General features: G+C 42.7%; 1 protein-coding gene across 3 annotated transcripts in view; it reads right to left on the minus strand.

Moving 5' to 3' along the window:
• LOC111955939 (semaphorin-6D-like) overlaps positions 1–16,564 on the minus strand; it is a 102,267-nt gene extending 85,703 nt beyond the window's left edge. For all 3 annotated transcript variants that reach the window (XM_070436283.1, XM_023976327.3, XM_070436281.1), the window contains exon 1: positions 16,392–16,564. The gene's annotated coding sequence lies outside the window, so the exon portion shown is untranslated. The remainder of the gene's footprint in view (positions 1–16,391) is intronic.
• Between the last annotated feature and the right edge of the window lie 8,107 nt (positions 16,565–24,671).

The following is a 24,671-nucleotide window of genomic DNA, read 5'->3' on the forward strand; positions in this document are numbered from 1 at the left end:
GGGGGGCAGGGCCGCCCACGTTTGAAGTTTCCAGAGGGTCTTTCAAATGTGCCGTGGCGTTTGCCTTCGCCCTGCCAAAAACACGCTGCCTCCCCCGTCGACTTCCTGATTGTGTTTAGCACAGGCTTTCAGCACAGCTGCTCGGGATGATTTCCCCCCCCCCTCGCTCCCTTGAACACGCTTACTGAGTGCAAGAGGAAATGATTCCCCGAGCAGGGCACCCCAGCCAGACTCGGATATCAGGCGGTTGGCCCCAACGCACGGCTGTTAAGAGTTGAAGCCAGCCAATATGTCATGGTCTGGGGGAGTTTGGTACAAGGAGGAATTGTTGGAAAGGGAATTCTGAACACATTGGGTGYCACTGATAGTGTCATCAGTGTTCAGGGTGGACCCATGATTCAGATAACAGGCCCTAGTAGGGAGTCTATACATCAGGCCTTTGAAAATTAGCCCACAGGTTGGTATGTGATCTAAAATGGAAAGCTGCTGGAAAGTTCTTTGTGGGTGCCCGAAATGCATCCTCTGAAATTGGAAAACGCCACAGACGGAGAAATCAAAGTGGTAGCGTACAGAGAGATAAAAAATAAAAATAAACTGTATTTGTGCTGAGGAGGYTGAGGGCAGCTGAACATGTGCTCCCTGAATAGTTRGTTTGGCAACCTGTGRCCCAAGACACAAACCAGAGCCTTTGAGCTCAGCTGAAATTTATCAAAACCCTGCCCTCGTGTTCTGTGCTAACAGTTGAGCTAACCTCAACCTCTAAAACTGGGGGAGGCTTGAGGTTAAGGGGAGACACAGAAAACCTTTAGCAGGAGAAATGAGCTATTGTCATGACTTTAAGAATCCTATTTCCACCTAGTCCTTGTTTTTCCCCTTTAATCTGTTCCTAGGTCGATTTAAACCCTTTTCCCCCCAAAAAACGTTCCTTCTCTGTCACGGCCTGTTACTTTGTTAGGAGGGGGTTTTGTGTTCCCCTCCAAAAGTAGCTTGCCCGTCAACAAAGGACCTGTCATTGGGAATTAGCCTGGGGCAGGACGTTTCTAGTTTAACTGAATACGGCACTTGTTCTGGGTCCTAAGTGTGTCCATTGTGTCTCAGATCAGCACAGAAAACAAAAAATATGATTATCTCGAAACCCGACCCCTCCTCCCTCGCTATACGATCAAAGCATGTTTTGCTGTAGGCTGACTGGGCAAGAGGTCAGCCAAGCGGGTCCGGCGTTTAAGAGCATTTCATATCTGGGTCYTGACCGAATTGCCTACTCATAACACTAGGACTAGTCAGATGTTTGGCAAAAAAACTATTGCAACAATGGGTGGGATTACAGTTTAAAAGAACAGAGAAGAATAAATTAGAGGTTTCTGTGGACCAAGTTTGAAAGTCTTCGACAAACCTTTTTAATTAAATACTTGAAGATTCTGATTGCTACAAAGCCAAATATAATGGCTAATTATTTAATGAACATTAAAATAAAGCTGGAATTGGAATTTCTTCCTACAATTAGTTGGCTATTTTCTCTGCTTCTCAAGGGGTGAGTCCTCAAAAGGTCAAAGTTTCTAATAAAAGCTTTATTTTCCTCAAGCTTACAYTATCTCACATTCTTTTCAGCAACCGCTCCTATTCCAACACAAATCACGTGTGCTGCATGACGCCAAGTGGACTTAGAATGGGACAAATAGTGATGGGGGAAAAAACGACACTCAAAACACAACACAGACAAAAATATGAAAATATGTCATGCTTAATCTGCTTTGGTTTAGACAACACCAGAAGCGTCAGAGTCCATTGTGCATTTTAGTTCAGAGAGTGGGGTCTCAAAACGAATAGGAAACAAAACCAACAATACATCTTGGAACACCAGTAGGTGATGAGACATGTCATACCAACCAAAGCTATTATTTTCACTAGCACGTGCAGCTACGAAGTCCATAAACATCTTCCTAATTAAGGGAAACTGCTTAAGGGAACATATTAAAATCAAGAAAGAAACCGCCAAACATAATTGTGCATTTAAACGTACTCGTCATTCAATAGAGCCGAGAGTACAAGGAGCAGGCCTACGTGTCACTATCAGGATTCCTGCTTCTAATTCCCAACCCTGATCCAGTCTCCTGGTGCTTGATCCAAGATGATGAATAGCTAAGACGTCCCCATTAGGGAATGAGCGATTAATCAAACAGATGCTGACCTTGGGGGTGGAGAGAGACAGGGTGTCCAAGGGTGATTTCTTACATCACCTTGGCAAAAAGGAATAGTCGACAATCTGTGTCCCTACAAGACTCTAATGGTCTTAGTGTAGTGTTCTGCAGACGCCAATAAGACTTCAGACTAGGAACCCAGACGACCAAAGAATGAGATGGCCTTAAATGTAACATTTGAAAGGATGTTCAAGTTCCAATACGTTGATGGGTCCCATTCAAATCAGAATAAACCCAAAGTGAGGAAAATTCCTGTTTATCTTGGGGGAAAAAAAATCAAACCTCAAACTCATTTTATTTGACAAAACTACAATATTAGCCACCAAATTAATATTCCAATTAGCCCTTTACATCTGACTGACGTGAGACTGACGTGAGACTGACGTGATAATAGGCTACTCCTGTTGGGGAAATGAGCTTTATACCACTCGAACAAGATCGAATAGGTTAGAAAGTGCGAAATTGAAGTTCCAGAGGCCAGGAAAAGGTTGCAGTTGACCTCATCTCTCAATTTCATCATCAGCTACATGATACAATTTGCCGATGACCCCCTTGACATTTCAGAGAGCCACTGGTTGAACAGTAGCACTTCAAATTCAGAGGGGAGGGAGAGGAAAAAAGAGAGCGTGAGAGAATGAGAGAAAGAGAATGAGAGAAAGATTCTGAAGGTGGACCATTATTACATTTCTGTATTGGATATTTATTTGATTATATACAGTACCAGTAAAAAGTTTGGACACACCTACTCATTCAAGGTATTTTCTTTCTTTGTACTTTTTTCTACATTGTAGAGTAGGTGAACGGATGCTCTCTGCATGTGTGGTTCCCAACGTAAAGCTGTCAGTGATTTATTTAGAATTCAAGGCACACTTACCAGCATGGCTACCACAGCATTCTGCAATGATACACAATCTCATCTGGTTTGCGCTTAGTGGGACTATCATTTGTTTTTTAATAGGACAATGACTCAACACACCGCCAGGTTGTGTAAGGGCCATTTGACCAAGAAGGAGAGTGATYGAGTGCTGCATCAGATGACCTGGCCTCCACAATCACCCGACCTCCACCCAATTGAGATAGTTTGGGATGAGTTGGACCGCAGAGTGAAGGTAAAGCAGCCAACAAGTGCTCAGCATATGTGGGAACTCCTTTAATAAGACTGTTGGAAAAGCATTCCAGCTGAAACTGGTACTGTATATATCTTTAGTGTTATAGCGTCTAATCTTATTGTTCTCACTGTTTTTATATTTGTTATTTACTTGTATATATCACTTCGCTTTGGCAACATCGACCTTGTCATTCATACGATTAAAGCATATTGAATTTTAGAGAGAGAGAACGAAAGAGAAAAAGAGAGATACATTGCCTTGACCGTGCTTGACTGAAGGACAAAGCAGCTTGTTTTCTACAGACGCTTTTTCCACCCCATCCCAGAGGATTGTGAGATAATGAACAGCGTAGCCTTGCCTCATGTGAACTCAATCCATCTCCCTCATCACCAGCCCAATCTAACACCTGACTACAGACAGAGAGGCTCTTCAGCTTTTCAACATACCAACCTCCTCTCGCCTAGACAAGAGTWTACCTAGGTATGCCCTGAGAGAGAGAGCGAGRGAAAGAAAAAAAACAAGCAAAGAGAGAAGATGGTAAAGAGAGAAAAGCCTAGAGAGAACAGAGAAAGTAGAAAGAGGCAGCAAAGGAGAGAGACGTCAAAGAGACGTCAGGGCCTGACGATAAACCCACACAGTTGACTCATGGGCCAGACAAGCGCCTCTGGACAGAAATGGTCCCATATTCCCTAGTGTTGTCATGATACTCGAATTTTGACTTTGATACCAATATCAGGTTTAGCATCACAATACAATGTATACGCAATACCAAAACAATACCACAACTAAAAAAAGAAGACATATTAGCCAAAGTCACAGAATGGCACTTGATCCAGACAGAAACTCAGCTACTGCTCTGTTCAATCGTTAGGCTTCTTTTGAGTTCAATATCATTACATTTGAACATTATGTAACATTTTCTGTACTGWTCAACATTTGCATAGAAGAAGCAATCTCTTATTTTATAAAAGTGTGTGCTGTCTCTTTAAGAAAGTAATGATGTCGTTCACAAGGCAGAATGTGGCTGTGGAATCTGACTTCGTGGCTATGAAATCTAGTGGAAACCAGATGTGAGGCGAGGGAAGTGAATTCGTTTTTGGTGGTGAAGGGAGACTTCGTGAATTAATAAKGTTTTTGGTGACAATCAGCTTTGAAATGTGCATATTTTTCATTATGGTWTCACAAACAAAGTACTAGGGTACTGAATTCAGCTGTAAGCTAGCAAGAAAAGCTAGCCTACAATTAAAGCTGGAAGCTACAGGTATCWTCTTGCAATGTAAGTGTTCTATGGACATTGTGTTGTGAACAGTAATGAACAGTTTCAACATGCTGTGGTGCATTATTCAAGTGTGTTAACTTCTTTGAGGTAGGGGGCAGTATTTTCACYTCCGGATGAAAAGCTTCCCCTGAGTAAACTGCCTGCTACTCAGGCCCAGATGATAGGATATGCATATTATTAGTAGATTTGGATAGAAAACACTATGAAGTTTCTAAAACTGTTTGAATGATGTCTGTGAGTAWAACAGAACTCCTATGGCAGGCAAAAACCTGAGAAAAAAAATCACGGGAAATGGGAAATCTGAGGTTTGCTTATCCAAGATACAGTGGAAATGGGGTCATATTGCACTCCCTAAGGCTTCCATTAGATGTCAACAGTCTTTAGAACTTTGTTTGAGGCTTCTACTGTGAGTGGGGGCGAATGAGAGGGGATTGAGTAAGGTCTCTCCCAGAGTGCCATGAGCTGACCACGCACGTTCACGTGATAGTTAGCTTGAGTTCCATTGCATTTGTGAAGACAAAGGAATTCTCCAGTTGAACCATTATTGAAGATTTATGTTAAAAACATCCTAAAGATTGATTCTATACATCGTTTGACATGTTTCTACAGACTAACGGAACTTTTTGACTTTTCGTCTGGACCTAGTGATCGCGCCTCATGAATTTGGATTACTGGGCTAAACGTGCGAACAAAAAGGAGGTATTTGGACATAAATGATGGACTTCATCGAACAAAACAAACATTTATTGTGTAACTGGGATTCCTGGGAGTGCATTCTGATGAAGATCATCAAATGTAAGTGAATATTTATAATGCTATTTCTGACTTCTGTTGACTACACAACATGGCGGATATCTGTATGGCTTGGATTTGTGTCTGAGCGCTGTACTCAGTGTGCTTTTGCTGTAAAGTTTTTTTTTTTTTTTTTTTTTTTTAATCTGACACAGCGGTTGCATTAAGGAGAAGTGGATCTAAAATTCCATGCATAACAGTTGTATCTTTTAGCAATGTTTATTATGAGTATTTCTGTAAATTTATGTGGCTCTCTGCAAAATCACCGGATGTTTTGGAACTACTGAACATAACGCGCGAATGTAAACTGAGATTTTTGGATATAAATATGAACTTTACCGAACAAAACATACATGTATTGTGTAACATGAAGTCCTATGAGTGTCACCTGATGAAGATCATCAAAGGTTAGTGATTCATTTTATCTCTATTTCTGCTTTTTGTGACTCCTCTCTTTGGCTGGAAAAATGGCTATGTTTTTCTGTGACTTGGCTCTGACCTAACATAATCGTTTGGTTTGCTTTCGTCGTAAAGCCTTTTTGAAAATCGGACACTGTGGCTGGATTTACAACAAGTGTATCTTTAAAATGGTGTATAACACATGTATGTTTGAGGAATTTTAATTATGTTGTTTGAATTTGGCGCCCTGCACTTTCACTGGATGTTAGTCAGGTGYGAGGGGAGCTCATATGTTTTTGGAAACACTGTGGGACGTGAATAAAAATCGCGACATTCCATTTGAGCCACGTACCGATCACTCGTCCCCCCTCCTTGCTCCATGACCTAGCTGAACTGGCACGGTGCCGATGCCCTATGGGGGAAAAGTGATTTTTCTCCTGTGTGTGTGTGTGTGTGTGGTTGGCTAGTGTGTCAGAGCAGAGCAGCTCAATCAGACTGGCTTGACAACTTGCTCAGAAAGGAATCAAAGTGACTCTTCTCCATCAGTCAACAGAAGACACTTAAAGTATGCTGTAATCTTTCCCCCAACATATCAGATCAGAGGTCAACTTTGTCCGTTCAGGCCATCTAAGCTCATATCTAGACAGTCTCTATCAAACTAACTTGGCCAATAACAGATTGGTTKTAGAAACCTGAGCTTTTTGAAGTCACATCTGACTCCATGGTTGTATCTCAATAGTCTAAAATGTCCGACTCGTTTTGTTTTTCAGATCAGTGCCGATGAAGGAATGAGACAAGAACAAGCCACTGTAGAGTATTGTCCATTCTGGTTCACTTTAGCCCAAACCAGACTCACTTCAGTCAGACAAACATGAYCCCAGACCCACGCGACGTGCTCCTGAGCGACCAGCCTCCGTAGAGGTTTAGAGTAATAGAAAAACACAGCGGGTAACGGCATATAGCGGTTTGAGGCAGTCTTCCATAAGCTCTCCATCTCGGCTTACCCCATACTGTTTCCCATTTCTGGCACATCTTTCCAAGAAACTAGTTAAAATAATTGAAGGGTGGGGGATTGGCGGAAAATCATTCTCCACTAATGGTGTTTCGTATGATATTAGCTGCACGAGCACTACGAGAATCTGATTAGCTACTCCCGCTACTCTGACATTATCATGCTAATCTAGGCCATAAAAGACGCTGGCCCCGCCAAACATTGATTTTCATACTGGCAGGGAAATCAAAGCTCTGRTAAACCAATACAGCCATCTACCCCAGTGACTCGGAAACAGCCGAGAGTGTATGGAAAGAGGCAGACGTTAGCGCTAACCGTTAATTAAGAACATTACGCTCCGTGAATGGAAGGATGGAGCGGTGATTTGGACCACCATCATTTTCATTAGAGCCAGGCAAAATAACCAGAGTGAACTTAGTACTACTTCTAAAACMAATGATTTGTATTAAGTGTATTCTGTCGCAATTTATTAGGACTATTATTTTCCCAGCAAGACATTTGACTTGTCTTTAACATTTTGTAAAATGTTTTAAATTAAACGTGACAACGGCCGATGGGGCTAAACCCTACGTTGTAACTGCCATACCCACCTTGACACTTCAAAGAGCATTCACCGAACCAGTAAAGTCTTCATGTTTGATTGCCTGTTGCATTTCCCTAAGGTTAGTTCGTTTTTATGGCCTTTTACTGCTCCTTGTGATGCGGGTGCWCAAATMATTTCCTGGATGCATCCTCCGAACAATTTTAAAGACGAGACATTGTATTAAAGGTGCCACATACAAAGACTTTGACCCTTTTGGTCATAGGGCAACATTTACATCTGCCAACTTCCTGGCATAGTAAAAGGTGAGAGTTTATTCTGAATACACTCTCTTAAGAACAAAAYCAAAGTGAATTCCTTACTCTGTCCTTCCTTATTTCTCCCTCGAAGCGCTCTTTCCCCCCCTCTCTCGCTCTGTCAATCTAGCCCTCTATTTAATGGTTTCCCTTCTACTGATATGATCTACCCATTATTCACTGCAGTCAGGCCCAGAGGGGTGACATCACAGAGCCAGAGATAGATATTTAGGGAATACTGTGAAGTTAAAAACATTAGGTCAATCAGCACATTACCATCATCAATTTGAGCATGCAAACACCATTAACAAAACAGGTTGTGGCTGTCTGCACCTGAGACCGACAAGCTGCTTCAGGGGAAAGAATGGCAATGATGTTTATCATCCTTGAAATCCAGAGCTAGCTAAATCCCTCTCCCTTTCTCCCTCTTCCCCTCTCCCGGCTATGCGTCAAATCTCACAGAATGAGCCTCCCTTTGTCAGTCATTACATGACTGACGTTGACAAACTCTACATCTCTCTCTCTCTCCTTGGCTATTTCTCTTTGTCTTTTCCCAAACATGAACTAGGCCTGTTAATCATGTGGTCAAAAGGACACAGGGGAAGTTTAGGGGGGGGGGGGTTGGGGACAGGCAGTGCTTCAATCCCCCTTGCAACCTCCCTGCACCCCCTGACCTTTGTCCCCTTCACACACCTCCCAAGCGTTTAAAAAAAAAGCCCTTTTTCCAAACCGAAGCCTGAACACCAGTCAGTCTCCTCTCTCTGCATATAACCCCCACACCACCAAGTCCTAAGACAAAACCCAGATGTTTGGTTCTGGTCCAGCCTGAGCTAGAGAGAGAGAAGAGGACATGGAACACTCCATCTGTCACCTGCGTCCTGTCCTCCTTCCAGTCGCKAGGCTTTCAACTGCCGTTCCATCTCTTACTGGTGACGCTATTATTTGCTAAAGTTAGATTGAAACTGGACCAGCGAATGAAACAGTCCTTGAGGTGATGTGCAACACATGCTGGTAAGGATTGAGGAGATACTGTAGGGGAGCAATGAATGAATATGAAACCCACTGAACATCTCTGAAATCCAATATCTGGTTCCTTCCATTTTCTGCCTCATTTCATCTCAACCTGATTACAGAAATCATTTTCGAAAATGACATCAGCCGGCAAATTAGCAGCACCAAATCATCAATTTCTCCGTTGTCTAACCGCGCTACTGTAATTATTGTTCCATTAATTGCCATAGAGAGCCCTTGGAACACTTACAGAGACCAGATTTTTCACCCAGCTCCATGTGTTGCACAAAGCCAAGCAACGTTTTAAGTGCTTGGAAGAGACAGCTTGCAGCTGTACGTTTTGGAAAGCTCTTTCTTCTCCTTTTTTGGACTTCTCTCAARCCTCATCGGACTGGGACAAAGTTAAAGATCTTGAGCGTCCGTGGCSTCTCAAGCCTTCTTCAGCGTYGCTCCTCCCCTCCCTCACTCACTTTTCCTCTCTTCCTCCCCCTTTCTCCTCTGTCAAACAGACCCATTTTGGCACACTTAAGAAATCTGCAGGATCTTTCTTCCCCAAAAATCCCCCCTCCCTTCACCCCACTTTGCTTTCTTATACTTTTACATTCCTGGAACGCTTGCGCTGAGGAATTTTGACTGTTGTGTTTGCCAGCACCTGCACCTGCACTTCAACTTCAAGCAAGCAAACAAGCAATGAGGCAAGAAAAACAAAKCAGGAGCAAGAAAGTGGGAGGAAAAAAAGAGGGCACGCAAGAAGCAAGAAGTTGATAACTCTGGCAGCCTGCATCTGCAAATCTCAGTGCAAATTATTTTGAAAGATGCACTATGCAGAAATTGCTCCGCCATTTCCTGGTTAATAAAATTTGAATAGTTAGTCTAATTTCAGTTTGTGACAAAACAAGCAAGTATAGCGTAGATAATCATTGTACCATCTAAACCACTGTGATATATTTTCCATAACCAAAAATATTGTATTTTCAGCTGGTAAAGGGAAAGGGGGATACCTAGTCAGTTGTACAACTGAATACCTTCAACTGAAATGTGTCTTCCGTATTTAACCCAACCCTTCTGAATCAGAGAGGTGCGGGGGGCTGCCTTAATCGACATCCACGTCTTCGGCGGCTGGGGAATAGTGGGTTAACCACAACAGATTTTTACCTTGTCAGCTAGGGGATTCGATTACTGGCCCAAGTGTACAAAACCAAAAGTAAAATATGCAAAAGCAAAACTTAAGAACGGGATGCATAGAAATAGCACACAGAACAGATCTACTGCTTCTTAGACTTGCTTTCAAAACAGATTGCGAGATCTATAACACACATTTCTATGTGAATTTGGTCAGGTCACCCAAAAAGTAACATATTGCAGCTTTAAGCGAGTACCAGCGTAGTGACAGGGCATTCAGAGAATAAAAACATCCCTACAGAAAATGAGTTCCTTCAAGCAATGTCTTGTTTTATCGCCACGCCTTACCAAACAAGCTCATAAAACAGTCTCTGTGCTGCATATCGGCAGACACCATCAACCATAAACCTGATTTASCGACACCCCAATCTCCCTTTGAAGCAGGCCAGACACAGAAAGGACTCTTCAGCCATTTTATTTGCCAACAGCTAATCAATGGAAGGAGGAAAGACATGCACTATCATTAAGTGAATGGGATAGCGATAAATTTGGCACAAGCAGCCCCAAGCCCCTTTGAACCTCATTCATAATGAAAAACTGGACCCAGCTTCAAAAGTCTGACGGTTTCTAAAGGCGCTCAGCAAATAAGAGCTTGTATGGAGGGGATGTGTTGACAATTAAGTCATTTGGGGAGAGTGTGCTGGGTTCATGGATGGTGACATTAGGCCAAAGCTAGCTACTGAGCCGGAAACTGTGAAACGAGTCTTTCCGATAGATTTGCTGACATTTTTTTAATCAGGAGCAGCAGGGAGGATCATGGGGAGTCTACACGAGCATGCTGGGATTACTGCTGAGCTACAATACGAGGCATCAACCAAAATCCCCCCCTGACAATGACGACTGCTACAGCATTTCACAGATCCTTCATTTGCACAGGAGGCAATTGCTTCGTGGTTTTTATATACTCAGACATMACTTCAAACTGGGCATAAAACAGACCCGTTGCTTCCGAATTGGGAAAATGATCACCTCGCCTCAACATAGTCTCTTACCAAATACAGCACTAAAAAAAGCAAAACACCATAAAGACCTGATTTATGTTCCTCCCACGTGATGCAGTAAAAATAGTGTTATGAAACTGTGGATAGAACCAATAACAGGGCAATAGGGGAGAGTGAAAAGGTGAGGAATATGTGGGAGAAAGTTTGAGAAGCTGGAGGTACAAGAGAAGAAAATATGAGAAGAGATGAGGAGAAGAGGTGAGGGGAAGAGAGGAGAGAGAAAAGTATATGGGTGAGAGAAGAGTAGGGCTGGGAAATACCAGGGAATTCACGATACGCAACATGTATTGCAATTTGATACTGCGATTTMAATGCAATTTGATGTTCCAAACGTTGCTCATTACATGTCTGCTGCAGAAAGCATGAGAAAATGTGTCTTGATCAGTCATGGAAAACATGTTGGATCACTATTTAATAAGATGGCGAACGAGCTTTAGGATAAAAAATACCGCTGTTTTAGCGCAGGTACAGCCAACTAGCGCTAGCTAAAGCTACGTAGCAACAAAAAAAACGTATTTTACAAATCGGTACTTGGAGTCAAAGTATCTATATAATATTGTCCAAAATAATATTGCAATATGTAAAGTGRCTTCATAACCTATTCATACCTATTGACTTATTCCATATTTTGTTGTGTTACAGCCTGAATTCAAATTAGTTTCGTYCTATGGGGATGCTTTTCAGTGGCAGGGACTGGGAGACTGGTAAGACAGGGAACAATGAATGGAACCAAACAGGCCTTGATGAGAACCTGCTTCAGAGTGCAAACAAACTTAGACTGTGGCAAAGATTTACATTCCAACAGGACAATGACCCCAACCKAACTMCCAAAGCAATGCTGGAATGGCTTCAGAACAAGAATGTGAAAGTCCTTGAGCGGCCCAGCCAAAGCCCAGATATGAATTCCATCAAAAATCTGTGGAAAGACTTGAAGATTGCTGTTCACCACCGCTCCCCATCTAATTTAACAGAGCTTGAGAAAATCTGCAAAGAAATAGAGAAAAATCCCCAAATCCAGATGATAAAAGCTGATACAGACATACCCAAGATACATTTGCAAACATTTCTAAAAGGCATGTTTTCATTATGGGGTTTTGTGTGTAGATGGATAAAAAAATATATATTTAATCAATTTTGAATTCAGGCTGTAACAAAATGTAGAATAAGTCAAGGGGTATGAATACTTTGAAGGCACTGTAACTATCTATTTTCCCCCCATCATTTGAGAAGAGAGGAAAGGAGACGAGGAGAAAACATGAAGTAAGAAGGAACGTGGTGCAGAGACTAGAGGCACCTGAGGGGGAAGGCTATTTCAGCGCTCATTACCTCTGGGGGCATGAGGCGCAACAGACCTTTGAGGACCTCTCCACCGGCGACACATAATTCAGCAGCCAACGTCTGGACAGAGACAGCCGGGGGGGAATAATCACACCGTGGACAAACTGACCATTTCCCAGGGTGCTTCAGCATCTGCAGGCCCATCAGTGAGCGGGCGACAAAATAAAAAAGCTACGATGGCAGGGTCAATTGTAGCCATCACGGCTGGCGAGCAGTACCCAACCCGGCTGGTGAATGGAGAGATTAGTATTGACAAACAGAGGAAGTGGAACTTTTCCAGATCCTCTAGAGCTACAGAGTGGAGCAACAGACTAGACGTAAAAGACCGATACAGATATTAGGCCAAAAAGACACATGCACACAAAGCAACCACACATCAGGCGGAATGACAATCACACAGGCATATGTTCACTTGTTAGTGACCACACTGGCTACTCACCCAAGCCATGAATCGAATCCAACACAAGCATTGCTCGCTCTTTCACCCTCAAGAACACACACACACCCATTCCCTCCCCCCTCAATCTCATCAGAAGCATCCTCAGATTCCCACTGAGAACTTCCCACATCCTGCTCTTCTAATTCCCTCATCTCAAAACTGTCTAGAGACAGTTCCCCTGTCATGGTGCTACGGTTCTCCAGCCATGACCTCACCACTCCCATTGTGTCACCCTCAGTCACAGCAGAGCGACGGGGAGACGGCAGTGCAGCCCAGTGGTCAGGGAGACAGATTGTGTGTCAGAGAGCTAATGTCCACAAGMGTAGATGTCCAAACCAAAATAGGAAAACACTGCACTGTAGACAATAGTGCCACTATGAAAACAGCAATAGCGATGACATCCAAGGTGAMATGGCAGACTGTTGCACTCAGCACAGAGGGGTGGTTTCCCATCCAAGCTGAGATAAACCTGTTGTGTGCTGGAAATTCAAGCCGGCAGATACAACTGTGCATGTTAATGCTTTTATAACCACGCAGACAAAACACTGTAGGGGTTCCATGCTGATTAGGCCTAGACTTTGTGTACTGCAAACGAATTKAATGCAGTACTGATSTTTTTCAAACTTTGMCGACGCCATGTTTAAAAAAAAAAATCYGTGTAGACAGAATATGGCATGATCTGTGTGCTCAAGTCCAGCCACATACACAACCCTGTCCAACGATATGAAAAGATSTCAACAAAAGCCCACTGAATAGATTTAAACATTATACACAAGCAGATGTGTCATAGCTCAAGAAAAACAACTAACAATTCCCAGCGAGATGGAGAGGTGTTGAAATTAATGAAGACAACGGGCTAAAGATACGACTCTCGCTAAGGGGGAAAGGCATCAACGTAACAGCGACTAAAGACAGGGCTCACATTTGAGTTTTATTTTAAGTGAGGCGAAACAATGAGGCTCGTTTTCCTTTGTAAAAAAATTAAAATAGGAAAAAGAGATGTGGGTCGATGACACCGAGGCTTTTGTTGTGGCGCCAGCTAACGATGCCCTTTAGGTTGTGAACCCAAACTCCTTATTATCAGTTAGCCAATTAAGGCTGTCGCCAAAACCAAGAGCGCATACCAGAAAACTGGCTTCAGTTCAGATAGATCAGCTGTTTGTAACACTGATTTACAAATCAACTGCCTGGTTGACACACACACACACACACACACACACACACACACACACACACACACACACAACTTTGGGCACCTGAGGTCTACTGTGATGGTGGGTAGAGGCCTAGAGAGAACGACGTGTGTGGTAGGATGTGGCAGGGATGGAGTGATCTTCCTAGAGCGAGGCCACCTATTCACAGCATCAGTGACTTCGTCAGTCACGCAACATGTGACACACGCCCACAGCGAATGCATATGCATGCGAAAAGTGAACGTGTGCTTACATTGACATACACACAGAGTGCGAATTACAGGGGGTCTAAACCCCCCTTGAATGAAAGATGACCCTCCCCTAATTGCAAGAAAAGTAAAACTTCTAAATAATAAAATGTACTGCTACAGTGGTAAATATTAAACTAAAAACGTATTCCAAATGAAARTAACACCCCCACATCAGTCAGTTTTTATATTTGTATTATTTCCATGTGGCTGCACCTGTCATCCCGGGACAGTCCCGTATTTCAGTCCCTTTTCAGGTTTTTACTTTTCTTTTTACAAAAAACGTCAATGTGTCAGCAAGACGCATCAATTAATTCGTGCTACGACATCAATCGCCGAATGTCACTTTGTGTTTTGTAAAACGATGCCTCTTTTCATTCATCAAAAAGCGTGTGCACAGAGCACTGTTTGTATGCTTGAATTATTTGAGTGGACGAACTTGCACAGMTAACCTATTTTTTGAAGGMATTTGTTTGACAATCAGATGAAAACATGACTGGTTGTGTTTATGCCACGTTTTTACAGTTTAATGACATGCCTTCACTATTAGGCCCAGATAGGATGGRCCCATTCAAAAATAGAGACCCCGAAATGTCACTGTATAAGTCGTYCATACACATCAGTCTGCAGGCTCCAACACAGCATCCTGCTGAGGTGAGATATATGATGGCTACACTGAGGTGAGATATGATGGAAAAACTTGGGGTTGACACACGATAGCTCTCTCCTCCAGAGAGTGGGCAGTGTGGTCCATTACAGTAGCCTGTCCTATACACCGTGTGCATTGAAGCCTTAAAGATCATATACAATTTTAACAGTGCAGAAATGTTTCAGATAGCGCTGTCCGTAGAGAACGTTTCTCTTGCACTTCAGGTTGCCAACTGCAAAATTCTGTGCGAGTGAAGATTCAGTTAATAGCCTGCTGCCTACTTCATTTACACAGAACTTTGTTGAGCTTGTAACAAGTCTTTCCATGTTACAATTGCATAAGATCTATATAGGCCTATTCCCGAATAGAAAGAGGGAGGACTTGAAGCATTGGCATAATTGCACGATAACAAAATACGCACAAAAGATTTGAGGAAAAGACCTTGCGCAAGGCAATTAACCACCTGAAGAGAGCAAGCAAGGGCAATGTAATCGAAGTTGCGATTACATTGCCCTATATCTGCCAAAACGAGTGTCATACAATCTGTTATTGCGTAAAGGCTTTGTTTGAATAAAAGCATAAAACGTGCTAATTTAGACTGTTTTCGCAGGCAACTGCAGATGTCCAGACTGGATTTAAATCGCTAAATCCTGGTTTTGATTGTGAACCAGTACGGCGAGGGAAACGGATTAGGACAAAAGGCGAGTCCCGCGGCAGAGATTTCAGGGGAAATAATAGGCAATGACAACCGTGGGTTTAGCAGAAAATATTTCAATGGTCGTCATGTAATATCATTTTTACAACGCCCCCTCTGTGTTGAAACATGATTTTTATTACAAAGAATAAGTGAGAAGATTATTCTAAATGGTAGGCCTATGATTAGATCATGACATTTGTTTTTCGTTGAAGAAACAGGTACACAATTTACACAGCCTGAACAAAGCATTTCGTAACTGAAATGATGAAAATGAAAACTTTGAAAGCCTCAATATAATTAATGATTATTGGCTACAATACACAGCAATTATATGTAGGGTGATATGTCACTTCAAGTTGACAACTTTATAGGCTAGGCAACTTTACACCCCTGATGCATTCGATATTTTTGTAAATTGTTTGCCATACACTGACAATCGTTAATAGTTGTCCCAATCGATATTCATTGATGACTTGGGGTATAATGACGGGACACACCTTTGTGGGCAACCATACCTACGACCCCGCACCCTATAAAACTTGAATAGCTGGACAAAGAATTGTACATAGATTATAAATCACAAACTACAAGAGCGACCATCAATCTGGGAAGTCATCAAGTGCCCTAGAATAAGATGTACACAATTTGGAAAATACTAAGCTAATAAAATAGGCTATAATGAAAGGTTGCAAGRTACAAAAACCGGTCACTAGAATAAATGCAATATTTTTCTCATTCAAATTTTTATTTGACACCTTGTGTGACAGTTTCACTTGGATTGACATGTCAGACGTGTCAAACCAGAGCGTCGTGGGTTGACGGTTTTCAACATTTAGTTCGTAAATTCAGTTCAGTGGGTTTGCAAAGACAGAAAACACAGAACCCACAACATATGTTCTGCATGAGGACCGACCGTTCAAACATTTGAACCAAACGAAATGTACAGAGGGAGCAGACACAAATTGTCAGCAACGCACACAYCACAGGGGCGACAACACAGAATTTACCTTCTCACAAATTAATCCCGCAAAATATTTCCGAGAGAAATAATCCAAAATTCCAGCAAGTGTATCGACGAAGAGGGAATAGTCAGAAAATAATCACTATTTCACTCATAGAACGTCGTAWTTCCCAGAACGCACGCTGTTGTGTTTGCATTCACTACATACACTAAAGCAGCCGAAGCCCTTCCCAGACGCGCTGCTGTTGTCTCGCCCAGGACACACCCTCCTCGTTTGCATGAAAGAACCTTACGACCAATTAGGGGGCGCAGCACGGTAGACCATGCAGGTGGCACCTCCCACCCCGTTCAAACCATGGTCCAGATTTTGGACTCCAGTCCAGACTGTAAACATAAAAATATTCTCAGAGCTTTTTTTCCCACTTTTCTTTTTAACACTTAATTAAAATGTCTAATTGTTGACACACAAAAAAAGCAACATTTGGTAAGAATTAAGTCAAATATTAAGGCAAACATGAAGCATCTTATTATAGATAAGTACTATAAAAACTATGTACTATGAACTAAACTCAGCAAAAAAAGAAACTTCCACTCACTGTCAACTGCGTTTATTTTCAGCAAACTTAAAGTGTAAATATTTGTATGAACATAACAAGATTCAACAACTGAGACATAAACTGAACAAGTTTCACAGYCATGCAACTAACAGAAATGGAATAATGTGTTCCTGAACAAAGGGGGGTCAAAATAGTAACAGTCAGTATCTGGTGTGGCCACCAGCTGCATTAAGTACTGCAGGGCATCTCCTCCTCATGGACTGCACCAGATTTGCCAGTTATTGCTGTGAGATGTTACCCCACTCTTCCACCAAGGCACCTGCAAGTTCCCGGACATTTCTGGGGGGAATGGCCTTAGCCCTCACCCTCCGATCCAACAGGTCCCAGACGTGCTCAATGGGATTGAGATCCAAGCTCTTCGCTGGCCATGACATTCCTGTCTTGCAGGAAATCACGCACAGAACGAGCAGTATGGCTGGCGGCATTGTCATGCTGGAGGGCCATGTCAGGATGAGCCTGCAGGAAGGCTACCACATGAGGATGGAGGATATCTTCCCTGTAACGCACAGCGTTGAGATTGCCTGCAATGACAACAAGCTCAGTCCGATGATGTTGTGACACACCGGCCCAGACCATGACGAACTCTCCACCTCCAAATCGATCCCGCTCCAGAGTACAGGCCTCCGTGTAACGCACATTCCTTCGACGACACGAATCTGACCATCACCCCTGGTGGGACAAAACCGCGACTCCTCAGTGAAGATCACTTTTTGCCAGTCCTGTCTGGTCCAGCGACGGTGGATTTGTGCCCATAGGCGACGTTGTTGCCGGTGATATCTGATGAGGACCTGCCTTACAACAGGCCTACAAGCCCTCAGTCCAGCCTCTCTCAGCCTACTGCGGACAGTCTGAGCACTGATGGAGGGATTGTGCATTCCTGGTGTAACTTGGGCAGTTGTTGTTGCCATCCTGTACTTGTCCCMRAGTCTGCCACTGCGAGGACGATCAGCTGTCCATCCTGTCTCCCTGTAGCGCTGTCTTAGGCGTCTCACAGTATGGCATGCCTGCTTGCTGCATGCCTAAGGCACGTTCACACAGATGAGCAGGGACCCTGGGCAATCGCTTTCTTTTGGTGTTTTTCAGAGTCAGTAGAAAGGCCTCTTTAGTGTCCTAGTTTTCATAACTGTGACCTTAATTGCCTACCGTCTGTAAGCTGTTAGTGGTCTAAACGACCGGTCCACAGGTGCATGTTCATTAATTGTTTATGGTTCAAAGAACACGCATGGGAAACAGTGTCTAAACCCTTTACAATGAAGATTTGTGAAGTTATTGATATTAGGGAAAAATTAAAAATACCTAGTTATGCATTGCATAGTGTTTGATATGGCTTTCTCGCTTCTCTATGGATCAAATACAAATCCGGTCTACTTTGACCACAACGCGTTCTCTCCCTATATCATTAATATATGTGAGACATCACACAGTCTCACTTGGAGGGTTCTGATCAAACACTTAGGCACTCCCCTTGCGAACTAAGTCATTCAGTGGTATTATTCTACATTTGACGCTATAGTCCCAAACATTGTTTTGCCAGCAATCAAAGCATTTCGAGCACACCGCTCAACTCACATTTCAATCTCGGGGATCAATGTACCAACATCCCCAGTGAATTTTCCTGCAACCACCGCTTTCCATTTCCCAACAACCTCTGGTGAAACAGCAAGAAATGATGTGCCTATAGCCGCATGCTGAACCCACTTTGTGTCATTCAAAGTCGGCCGTTTAATTTCAACAAAAGTTATTCATTCAAATTACATGCCGTTTTATACAGTGTAATTAGGAGTAAAGACGCAATGGGTTTATCCAGAGTGAGACAAATACCTATTTTTTTTAACATGAGACACATTCTTTAAATTATAGGCCAATTTGTTATGAAAATTGTTGCATCATGGGAAATATTGGTTTATTTGTCAAAGTCAAAGCTACTGTTACATGATTGTACTGTAGCCTCATGATGTTTATTTTTCCTTCCTCTCGCCATGGTGCTGTCTATTCATAAAAAGGTAATGTTGTTATGTGGACACCGATGCAGTGTTTGTATTGGTTTGTTAACCCAAGCATATAGGATCGGCGTCCATTTCATCATTGAGTTATCCAGACTGATGGACAAGTTTGTGAGTGTAAACTCAACACAAGTGCCATTAAGGATGGAGAGCCATTTGCAGGCGGCAATAATGATATCAGTGACATGAGAGAAATGACTGTGTTTCGTCAAAGCCACCAGACCAGAAACTATCAGCAGCAGCCAGAGAGGGGGAGAGAGAGAGAGAAAGAGAGAGAGAAAGAGAGAGTAAATATCTGATGATCTGAATGCACTCTGAACATGAAAAACTGAAACCCTGTAGTGTACATTTGTATTTACAATTGGCCCGTATTTTAACAATTAAAGCGCCATAATTGCATAGCCTATTTAGAAAAGCACTATTTTATATGAGGGAAGCTATTACCAGGGTTATAATTGCAGAGTTACCTGGGGGAGCCGCTGGGCACTCCTAAAACAAATCAGGACATTCTCATAAGCAGAAGAATACTAAATACATCCTCATATTATAATAAGCATTACAAATCCATCCCACATATTCAGAGCACCCCAAGAGTGAATGATGCATCGAACACTGGTTACTGGTTAGTGTAACTTAGGTGGTTCGGTGAACTATGCTCATGTGATGATGAGTAACCTTGCTTAATGAGAAGACTTGTGTTAGCTCCCTGGGCTAATGCCTTGGCTTTAGCTCAGCAGGCTAAAATAGCCTTGTGGTGCAATAGCCACAATAGCCCATGTTTCTTTTATCATTTATGTTGAATAAGTAAGTAAATGAAATGCCCTCAACATGCTTAGACTGCATTCTGTTCTGCATCAGACTCTGCAATCTGCACAACAGCAATCTACTCAAAGCCAACCATCTAAGCCAACAGAGCAAGAGACTATTCTGTCACTCCATGAATGACAGTACAGTAGGTCTCAGGGAAGGTGACAGCACCGATATACTCCAGCCAAACATGCTACAGGCGAGGTTCACGTTCACCACACACTGGGCACTAGAATCTAGCTGCACAAATAACATCCCATTGCATTTTGCCAAACAGCTAAAGGGACTTGATCATCATGAGCCAAACAACTTGGTAACTTCACTGTCTGTTTCTTCTGGGATTGCTAAGGAGGAATAGATGGTGAATATTTGAAAACAGACAATTACGCTGAGCAGTGGGTCACTCAGTCAGCGCTTCTCTGGACCAAGAGCATCAGTGTTGGCAGCATAACTGCCCCCCCCCCCTGCCATCCAACTGGCATCACTTGCCCTCTGAGGATCTTTCAAGGGGAAATGATCTGCCTCCTTATAGTTGTCCTAAAGAWAGCGACCAATCACCAATGTTCCTGTCTAAATTCACAGGGGCAAAACCGCCAATAAATATAATGAATCAAGATACATATAAGTTTATTAATTAATAGATGACTACATGATCAGCATGGTTTGGAACAGATRAATGGTTTACGGTTTACGCAGTTGACTTTATTCCCAATGAATGACGTTACTAAGTGTTGAAGAACACAAGTTAAAGCACAAGTCAGCCAACTCTACGAACCTACAGGAACTTCCATTTTCATCAACTTTCCTCAAGGTCCTGCTACATTGAAATGAATGTTCTCAATTATGTGTTTGTAACGTCGAGGGCCTACATGGGCCGCAAACGAATCCCTATGTTTARAAGAAAGCAATCACTAAATATTTAATGGCTCCCTTTGTTTGTCCTGTGGGAGGCGGGAGGAGGCCATGAACAGAAGGCGGGGAGAAGGTTCAAATTCATTTTCGGGAGGGTCACACAATCCGAAGAAGAGAAGCGACACCCAACTCCCAGATGGATTACAATGAAATCTAAATTGTTTTGCCCCATGTCCCACCCAAAAAGGTAGTGGGGAGGAGTCAAGGGCGTAAACATCACTTTTTTTTAGAAGACACATCTGCACACATCACATTTATGCGTTTAGACATACAAGTACGGGATTGCACGAGCAAACACACAGAAACACACAAACACATTATCTGTAGCCTGTATAGACTTCCGTYCATGACTGACTGTGGACATTACTTTGTTCAGTAACCGACCTCAAACCCTTTTAGAACCACTTTAACCCAATACAGTCCTCATGTCTTCTCACTTGTAGGCTTATATGTAAATAAGACACAGTCAGACACTAGAGAGAAGAAGGGAATTGGGCTCCCCAGAATAACATCATCAGACAGACCACAGGCGGAGGGTGACACGGTGTGAATTAAATCACGCTGGCCAACGGCCTCCTTGAGTCCCTTATCCACAAATCAGAGGGACAGGATCACTCCACCCCTCACCCCCCACCCCCCGTCACCCTAGCAGAGATGTCAGTGTGCTTGAGTGTCGTTAGCCATCCTGAGCTAAATAAGGCTAACGAAGCTGTCACAGTTTTTTCGTATGAACTTGCATTTTAGCTGAACTATTTCTTTCTGATACATTTGGTATCATGTCTATATTACACTGATAAATGCCAAATGAAGAAGTGTAAACAGTGCAGTCCCAAATCAGATACATTCCCTGGTGATAGTTGCCTGCTTCATGCAAACCAATGGACGTACAGTACCAGTCAAAAGTTTGGACACAACTACTCATTCAAGGGTTTTTCTTTATTTTTACTATTTTCTACATTGTAGAATAATAGTGAAGACATCAAAACTWTGAAATYYCACATATGAAATCATGTACTAACCAAAAAAGTGCTAAACAAATCCAAATAATTTATATTTGAGATTATTCAAAGTAGCCTGCCTTGATGACAACTTTGCACACTCTTGGCATTCTCTCATCCAGCTTCATGAGGTAGTCACCTGGAATGAGGAATGTTTTTCCAACAGTCTTGAACTAGTTCCCACATATTCTGAGTACTTGTTGGCTGCTTTTTCTTCACTCTGCGGTCCAACTCATCCCAAACCATCTCAATTAGGTTGTGGAGGCCAGGTCATCTGATGCAGCACTCCATCACTCTACTTCTTGGTCAAATAGCCCTTACACAGCCTGGAGGTGTGTTTTGGGTCATTGTCCTGTTGGATAAAAATGATAGTCCCACTAAGCGCAAACCAGATGGGAAGGCATATCGCTGCAGAATGCTGTGGTACTGTAGCCATGCTGGTTAAGTGTGCCTTGAATTCTAAATAAATCKCCAACAGTGTAACCAGCAAAGCACCCCCACACCATCATACCTCCTCCTCCATGCTTCARGGTGGGAACCACACATGCYGAGATCKTCTGTTCACCTACTCTGCGTCTCACAAAGACACYGCAGTTAGAACCAAAAATCTCAKATTTGGACTCATCAGACCAAAGGACAGATTTCCACCGGTCTAATTTCCATTGCTCGTGTTTCTTGGCCCAATCAAGTCTCTTCTTATTATTGGTGTCCTTTAGTAGAGGTTTCTTTGCAGCAATTCGACCATGAAGACCTGATTCACGCAGTCTCCTCTGAACAGTTGATGTTGAGATGTGTCTGTTACTTGAACTCTGTGAAGAATTTATTTGGGCTGCAATCTGAGGTGCAGTTAACTCTAATGAACGTATCCTCTGCAGCAGAGGGAACTCTGGGTCTTCCTTTCCTGTGGTGGTCCTCATGAGAGCCAGTTTCATCATAGCACTTGATGGTTTTTGGGACTGCATTTGAAGAAAACTTTCAAAGTTCTGAAATGTTCGAGATTGACTGACCATTCATGTCTTAAAGTAATGATGGACTTGTTGTTTCTCTTTGCTTATTTGCTATTGAGTTCTTGCCATAATATGGACTTGGTCTTTTTCCAAATAGGGCTATCTTCTGTTACCACCCCTACCTTGTCAACTGATTAGCTCAAACGCAATAAGAAGGAAATCAATTCCACAAATAAATTTTTAACAAGGCACACCTGTTAATTTAAATGCATCTCCAGGTGACTACCTCATGAAGCTAGTTGATGAGAATGCCAAGCGTTTGCAAAGCTTTCATCAAGGCAAAGGGTGGCTACTTTGAAGAATCTCAAACATAAAATATCAATTGTTAACACTTTTTTGGTTACTTACATGATTCCATGTGTTTATTCATAGTTATGATTTCTTCACTATTATTCTACAATGTAAAAATAGTTTAAAAAAAATTTTTACCTTAAATGAGTAGGTATCCAAACTTTTGACTGGTACTGTATATCATCAGGAGTGTTGTAGCCCAGAAATGGAACAAAAAGATCTGAGCAGAACTAAAGCTGTCTTTCAAGCATGCCATTTGCCACATTCCCAACTGTGAAAAAACTTAATATATCACTTCAAAATGCATGGAACTGTTACAAAAAAAGTGGACTGGTGGACCTCTGTGGTATGGCTTCTCCCTCGATCCATATTCCTTTTTCAACATTCACAGTGTGTGAGAACCCTTGGATGCGGATCAAGTTGACTCTCCTTCTAACGCTTTGAGAGCTGCATGTAGTTACAAACATGGGTCCCTATATCCAACCAAAAAGATACTTGCTCACATGCACACCCATTTCTCTCTGACAGACATAGAATGCCATTACCTCACGTGCACGTGACACACACTCCTTCTTCTTGCATGTATACGGTCGATATGTATTCTAATGCACACTCTCCCTTTCACATACATATACAGAGCCCATCTCTCTCTCTCTTCTCTCTCTCTCTGCTCCAACCATCACCCCCCCCCCCCCCCCCCCCCCCCCCCCCCCCCAAAATCCTATTTTTGTGTTTAATATCTCACAGATGCTCATATGCAATAACCAACCCGCATTTCCCCCCAGGTTCTCGCTGTTCATATGCGAATAAGGCCCGTTTATTGCGTCTTTATTGTAATTCCAATCAGATTCCAGATCAGTTTCTCTATTTACTGACTTTCTCATAGTCACTGCACTTGTACTGGGGGTCACCTTGAAGGCAGAGCATGCCTCAAATGGAACAAACACTCAACAAAAAGGAAAGGTTTTCCGATGACATTTAAGGTGACGATAATTGGGGTTTGTCATCTGCATTTGGTGTGGAGGTGGTTGATGGGGTGTTGTGCTCGACACAACATCATGAAACATAGTACAGCTCAAAGTCCTCTGAAAGAGGGTCCCCATGCAAGACTTGTATTGGTATTGTAAGATTCTTAGCTGGGTCTCAGTGTTTCTCCTAAGAGGAAATGTCCCTCCCACTGRCAATATCATGTGGGCTAAAGGCTGTAGATGCATGCGCTTAACTCGGATTTTGGCATAAATCACGCATTGATGTCAATGGAAGATCTGTGCGAAAACTCAAGTTACTCAAACAGATCTCCAGTTAGGATTGAGGACTACGTGATTAGCACAGGAGGTTGGTGGCACCTTAATTGGGGAGGAGGAGCTTYTGGTAATGTCTGGAACGGAATAAGTGGAATGATATCAAATACATCAAAAACATGGTTTCTACTGGTGACTAGCTAAGGTCTAGGGAGGGGTGGCAACAGAGTGGTGGTTGGTCAGGAATGGGGTTAGGGCGGGGTGTTGTAAATGAGGCCAGGGTTGTTGTTACCGACCCTTAGTGTTGACCTAACCCTTCGATCCACCGCTGCCCCTGACAGTACAGGAGYGGAAGCAAAATACAACCAACGCCTGGACATGTCTAAAATAATTAAGGGAGATTTGTATACTGAATCTCTGTGTGTTTGTGTGGCTGTGTGAAACTGTGTG

This window comes from Salvelinus sp. IW2-2015, linkage group LG31 (genome assembly GCF_002910315.2).
Source record: "Salvelinus sp. IW2-2015 linkage group LG31, ASM291031v2, whole genome shotgun sequence".
NCBI classification, from domain to species: domain Eukaryota; kingdom Metazoa; phylum Chordata; class Actinopteri; order Salmoniformes; family Salmonidae; genus Salvelinus; species Salvelinus sp. IW2-2015.